This window comes from Wolffia australiana, chromosome 3, assembly GCF_029677425.1.
Source record: "Wolffia australiana isolate 7733 chromosome 3, ASM2967742v1".
Classification (NCBI taxonomy): Eukaryota; Viridiplantae; Streptophyta; class Magnoliopsida; order Alismatales; family Araceae; genus Wolffia; species Wolffia australiana.
In genome coordinates, this window is record NC_135837.1 from 22,536,226 (window position 1) to 22,542,829 (window position 6,604).

Below are 6,604 nucleotides of genomic sequence, written 5' to 3' on the forward strand. Positions count from 1 at the left end.
GATATTAATCTAATAGTTAGTGTGGCATAAGTGAGCCATTATTTTCTTTGAAGAATTTCTGCAGGAGAGAGGGATAGCTTCTAATAATGTTTTGTTTGTCTTCCATGAAGTCAAGTAGTGTCAAATATAAAATTAATTGAAAATATGCATGTGGGAGTCATAAATGGCAGTATAGAAATGGAGGGAATGATAATTATGTATATGTCCTTTAAAGCACCATAGCAATGATGACTAATACAATGATGTTTTTATGAGAACTTACAGATAGGAGGCGAATAAAGAAAGTCATATTTTGATATTAATGACAATATATGATAAAGTAGACTGTTAAATCATATATGTCATCATGGTATTTATGATGTTATCCAAAAGCAAATAATGTGTTGTCTATGTCCAGTTCGTAAATGATTGTGTAGTGGTACAACACTCATATCATGTTATTTAAATTTAATTGTGCAGACTAGTAATTAAATTATGTATATTTTTCATATTATTTGATGGTGCATTTCATGTTTTTAGGAATTTTTGGATTTCATGCTTTCATGACAGCACTTTGGAGTAGGAGATGGAAAGTCAACTTGAGTAGATGTAATGTCGTAACTGAATTATGTGCTGTTGGACCTCATGATGGCGCACGCCATCAAAGATCGTCGACGACGTCGTCCGCGCCTCCCACCGCCGTCGTCGAAGCTCAGATGAAATTGCTCACTTATCTTTTTTTTGTTTTCATCGTTCTCTCTCTCGTGCTTTATGTTTTCCCGTCTCGTTGTTGTGTTTTTGTTGCGTTCGCGACGCGTCCGTACGTACTTCCTCATCGTCACGGGGATGGGTCCTTAGCCATTTTGGATCCCCTCCCTTGTGCCTTTGTCTTTGTTTTATTTTCTTTTTATTCTCTCTTCTTCGCTTCCGTGTCACCGTTCCCTCTCCCTCCTCTCCCCCCTCCTCCTGAACCTTCAATTCAATCGTGAGAGCCACCGTTCCTCTTCTCTGGACGGCCGTCCCTCTCGATTGAAATCGCTCCTTCTCGCCCTTGGCAATCCACCGCAGGAAGAGCAAAGGGAATCACGACAGATCAATTCACCCGCATTAGCCCCTCCGCTAGTGCACGTGACTGACCCTGCCCCCTTCTCACCTTTGGCATTCCACTGCACGAAGAACGACCAAGATCATACGGTGATCCAATTCGGCCACTTCGGCCCTCCGCTGGTGCGCGCGCAATCCATCTATGGGAACGAATTTCTTGGACGGTGTCTCATGACCAAGGTGCTAAATTTTTGCCACACCCACGCGGGAGCAACTCCCTGGCGTGCCTGAATCACCAGCAGGTACCAAATTCTGGTTCTGTCTAATTCTCACGCTAGCGGACGAACCCACCAATCGTGATGGTCAATGCACGGTGCCCTCATTTGAGCAACAGTCATGATTGTTGAATCCAATAGCCGGATGGTAGATTTCGATCAACCGAACGTGACCAGCGGATTTGGACCTCTGTGAACGACGCCAACGACTACTCATCACTGGACGAGGCCCTCAGATCTGGGCGATGATCTTCTGCCCTGCCGGAGGAGGGACTTGCAGCTGACTTGCCCAGGGGAGACAATTGTTGCTGGTAGACCAAATTACGGCTGTGTAGGACATGCATCAGTCTGCCGCATATCTCCCGTGGTGCCACCCTTTGACATTGACCAGCGAGCATCGATGCCAATAGCTGGTGCTAACCCTGACGATCGCTCGCCCCCACCCTTGATCTCCTGCCGTGGATCCACCTGCGTGTGCTGACGTGCCGAGAGCCACCGCTCGTCTCGCCTTCCTGAACCCACACGCGCCTATCGGCCCATAAGGACGTGCCCGGTTCAGAATCATGCTTGAGCCGGTTCTCCGCGGCCCACTGTATTCCCTCTTCTCTGACCTTTACCAGAGCTCCAGCATCATCGTTGCTCGTCGAGCGACCGTACGCTCTCCGACGCCTGTCCACTCCACCCGCTTCGTGCACCGCAACCACCGACGATCTCTTGCTCAATGAGCCACGCGCCAATGAGGTACGCCGTCCTCTGCCCTCGCTTGTTTACTTACCTTTTGCAGTATAGTTTCATCTCGACTCCACCGCGTTCGGGCTAGGTAGGTAAGAGAGGCAAATTGAGAGAAAACTATGACTCTGTGAATGTCTTGCCGATACGGGCGAGATCGTCCGTTACGTGCGAGCCCTACGAACTGAGTACGTTCGGCCGTAGACGCTTACGTCACTCCGACGAGGTTCGAGAGGCCACCGTCACCGTCACCCAGCGACCCGTCCAAGCTTGGAGCTCGGCGCCTCCCCCAAGTCAGGGCCTGCACTTATGACACATTGGGCATTCATTCATCTTTGCATCGTAGTTACATTGACCCGTTAGGGTTACTTGACGTACGACGACACCGTCGATGTTCGATACCATCATCACTTATTGGCACCAAGCCATCATACTCGGTGTCGACCGGACGACTTCCTAGACGACGTCTGGCATCACCTCATCAGTAGTAACCGAGGGTGACACAGGTCTTGCTGCAAGTATGAAGACATCACAGAGGAGATAGAGCAATTTGGAGAGCTAGAAAAGGCAATGTAGGGTAGAAGTATTTATAAGTAATCCTCCTTCTTGAATGGCTAACTCCTATTATCAGGGGCTTAAATAAAAAATCAAACTAGTTCATCTTGTATGTTTCCAAACACCAATCATGAGCAAAATATACATGCTTTAGTAGAAGAGGTGCAATTAGAGCATCATAAGTTTTCCAAAGTTGCGTACATAATCCTTAAAAATTAGATAGAAAAAGGTCAATTTTGGAATAAATAACCTTTAAAGCATATAATATACACCTTCCAATTTTGTTCATTTCCTCCTTGTATTCCCACTATATTGTTATTAATGAGAGTGGCGAGCTGTGTCAGAAAACTTTTAGGGATACGAAGAGGGCTGTGATGAGTGAACCAATCAGTTTGTTCAAGTTAGATCAGCCATACTAGGTACATGCCAACACTTCTGACTTCACCTTTAGAGACATTTGGATGCAAGTTGGGAATCCATCAGCATACAATATCTTAAAGTTGAATGACATAGAGAGGCATTACTTTGTGCATGAGACAGGGATCTACATTAACAACATGGCCATAAGCTGTTTACAGTCTTGTACAAGATCATTGAACACCTCACTATGTTAACTTATCTAGATGTGAAATATTACAACAGAGATGATGTAACACAATGGTCAGGATTGACACTTTGTGTTACGTGTGGAAGGTTGACTCTAAATGCGATGAGATAAAGAGAATTGAAGTATATGGTGTGAGTAAATTTATTAATGAGAAATACATTGATCGTCGAGGACTTGAGACGCAGAGCAATTGGATGACATAAGACGGGTTTAGTTACGATCTGGCTCCCAATGACCCGCGTGATCAGCTCGAAGGGTCGACATGGTGGGGAACGACCTTCGTCCACTAAGATCCACACCGTCGACGTGAACGAGTTGATCTGATATCGCCAAAGGAATTCTCCAACACAAACAAGGTGGATAATCCTAAATTTACGTTTAAATTCACTCGAAGGCGATGAGCAATCTGGAGACAGCATTGAAAGATGTAATCAACACTGTAAAGAGAGAGGAGGGTCGAACATGTAGGTTTGAGTGCCTTTGAAAGATTAAGACACTCTCGTTTGTGTAGAATATCCGGCAGCAATGTTGATCAAGGACTATGGCAATGTGGCGTGGAGGCAAAGCAGCAGATTTGGGCTCGACGGAGGAGAAGGTAGACGCTAGGAGATGTAGTCTCTCTCGACCAAATAACCCGTCGATTAGGAATGGCGGCAGTCTTCAGAAGATTCACATCCGAGGCCCACGTTCATCGTGACAATATAATTGGTCATAGCAATCTTCGGATGAACTTCTGAACCCGGATGAGGAACAAAACTCATTTTAGAAACCGAAGGATGGAGCTTTGAAATTTGATAAATCTTGATCGTTCGTCCAGGGATTCAGTGCAAGTGGGAAGGAGGGTTGACTGTGCGGGATTACTAAGGTCTTCCCGTAGAAAATGCCCAAATAATCTGGCGACCAGTATGGATCGAATGAATTATGATAGGTCTCACAGCGGATTCCAAGAAGATCACTGAGAAGAGCAATACCAGATAGGGAAAGTATGATAATATTCTTGGGGGAGATGGTGAATCTCAGGGCGAATTCCGTCCAAGGGCCCCTTCTTATCTTTTTTGTTTAGGCTGTGAGGGTTGACTTGTTCAACACTCATGTTCTAGAAGCTTTCAGAATAATCTAGAATTCTGTGGACTCTTCTAGAATATTTTAGATGCTTCTAGAACCATCAAGACTCTTCTAGAACCTTCTACTTGCTTTTAGAATCTTATGGAGTCCTCTGGACCTAGAAGCTAATGGATCTTTCTAGAAGTTTGTGGGTCTTTCTAGGTGTTCTAGAAAGTTGTGGAAACCTTCTAGAGAGGGAGGTTTCTAGAAGCTTCCAAGGAGCTCTATAAAAGGAGGCGTCTTCCTCATCATGTGTGATGAATTCTAAAGGAATTCTTGAGAGCATCCTGTGAGCATCCTTGGAGGATTCAAGCTTACCTAATTGGAGGGTTGGAGAAGAGTTGGGGACAAAGCATCTTGCAATTAGGCTTTTGGAAGAAGGTGACACCAATGGTGTATCTTCTTGTTGGTTAGTCCCTTTGGTGAACTTGTTCTCTTTTCTCCCTTTTGTGCTTGCTATTTTGGATAACTATTGTGAACACTTATCATCCTGTTCAAGAAAGTTATTTTCTCCAAATCAGTGTGTGGGTTGTTTGTTTACTCTCATCCCAATAGTCTTGGTGGATTCTTGAGTTGGATACATACTTTAGGCTCCATTAAGATAAGATCCTCAACATAGGCGATAACTGACTGGTACCAAACTAGGATACCAAGTTAAATACCCCACGATGAAGACGGCGTCCGGGAGTGGCCCGCACTTAACAGCACAAAATCTTAGAGGATGAATGGAGGACAGAGTAGCAAGCACTACAGAATTTGATCTTTGAATTCCAGGGTGGATACGATCACGGCAGCGCAACTCGAAAGACGGTGGATGGCGCAAGTCGAAGGACGATGCGGCACGATCGTTCTCTGGTAGCTATGTTCAACGGGGCGAATATCATATATGGCCGTGGTCAACACAACCAGTCGCCTGAGATGCGTCGTTCTCTCCTGCCACAATCGTGAGAAGAAAGGATGACAATCGACCGGAGTAAGGCAAGGGGATTTCTCCTCTCTTCTTCTGCAAACCAGTATCTTCTTCTTCTACGATACCTTCTCCAGAAAGCAATCACATTGTGAAAAAAAATAACCCTCAAAAGGAAAATTCAGATCTGGATTGTTCAAAACAACAAGCATCCAGCTTCCCACGTCCACCCTTTCTCCTTCTTATAGAGAGGAAGTGGTGGTTGTGGGAGGCCCAATTGGGCCCGCTTTTAAGGAGAAAGCTCATTGGGCTTTCCCTTTAAAAGGGATATTTAGGGGGGGAAGAAGCCCCATATGGATTTCCTCCCCCTAAAGATGATAGCTAAATCACAATTAAACATGAAAACACACGCAGGACGCTAGTACTCACGCAGGAAGGGCCTCCGATAGTCCAAAGATGATAAAAAGAAAAGAACATAAAGACGACTAAAGATGCTCCAAGACGACGCGAATGTTGCTTCAAGCCTGATAGTGGAAGTGTTGGTTATTTATGTCTTCTCAGGCTCCGCGTAGGGGCTGGCGACGAGTCTGGATGCGATCAGCTGGTTGGTCCTCCATCAAGAGATGTCATTGAGGGGTAAGATAATATATGAGCGTGTGGATTTCATTGGTAATTGATTTGAATAAATGGATGTTTGACATTTGATTCAAGTTTGAGTAAACTGTTGTAATAGATTTCCAAAACACAACTACTTCTAATAAAATTTTTCTTTTGAGATAGATTTGAATTAAAGTTTGAAAAAAAAAATAAAGATATTTCTTTTGTTTTATTTTCAATCATATCATTGATATCATTTTTTGATTACTTATCTTATCGTATCTATCGGTAGTATGTTCCAGGAGTTATCCAAGAACACCTCTACACACTCGCTCACAAAACTCAAAGAAAGGAGAGAAGAAGGGAAGATAAACTTCACGACTGATTCACTTTGAAAATTCAAGATACAAAAACATCACAAACTCATTAGCTTTTTATAAGCATAAGAACACAAAGAAAATGACACTTAAAACACATCTAAATCGACCAAGTAACTCAGACATATGAGTGATCAAACCATTCTCCTGAATTTCCCGCTGAGAAAGCTTCTCCCGGCACTCAGCGCATGCCCGCAGACCATGATGAAGAAGAAACACCACCTTCAATCTCCTCCTTGTATCTTTATTCCTTGAATAATTTAGTCAACGCCATCTTCTCACATAAATATTTGAATTTAATTATTCCCAATGGCTTAGTGAATTTTTTAGCAAGTTGCTCCTCCGTCTTCACATACTCCTCCACGCTTCAATTTTCAACACAATCTCTGATGAAATGATGATGAGTATCTATATCCATGGTTCTTTTATG

The 6,604-nt window shown here is 43.9% G+C and overlaps 1 long non-coding RNA gene across 2 annotated transcripts; it reads left to right on the forward strand.

The window, feature by feature from the left end:
* Nucleotides 1-639: 639 nt before the first annotated feature.
* LOC144701332 (uncharacterized) lies at nt 640-5,979 on the forward strand. 2 transcript variants are annotated; one of them, XR_013580993.1, is made up of 3 exons: nt 852-2,039; nt 5,068-5,271; nt 5,762-5,979. It is a non-coding gene; the product is annotated as an uncharacterized LOC144701332 (long non-coding RNA). The 2 variants fall into 2 exon arrangements; XR_013580994.1 differs by lacking the exon at nt 5,068-5,271 and having other exon boundaries at nt 640-2,039.
* The last annotated feature ends 625 nt before the right edge of the window (nt 5,980-6,604 follow it).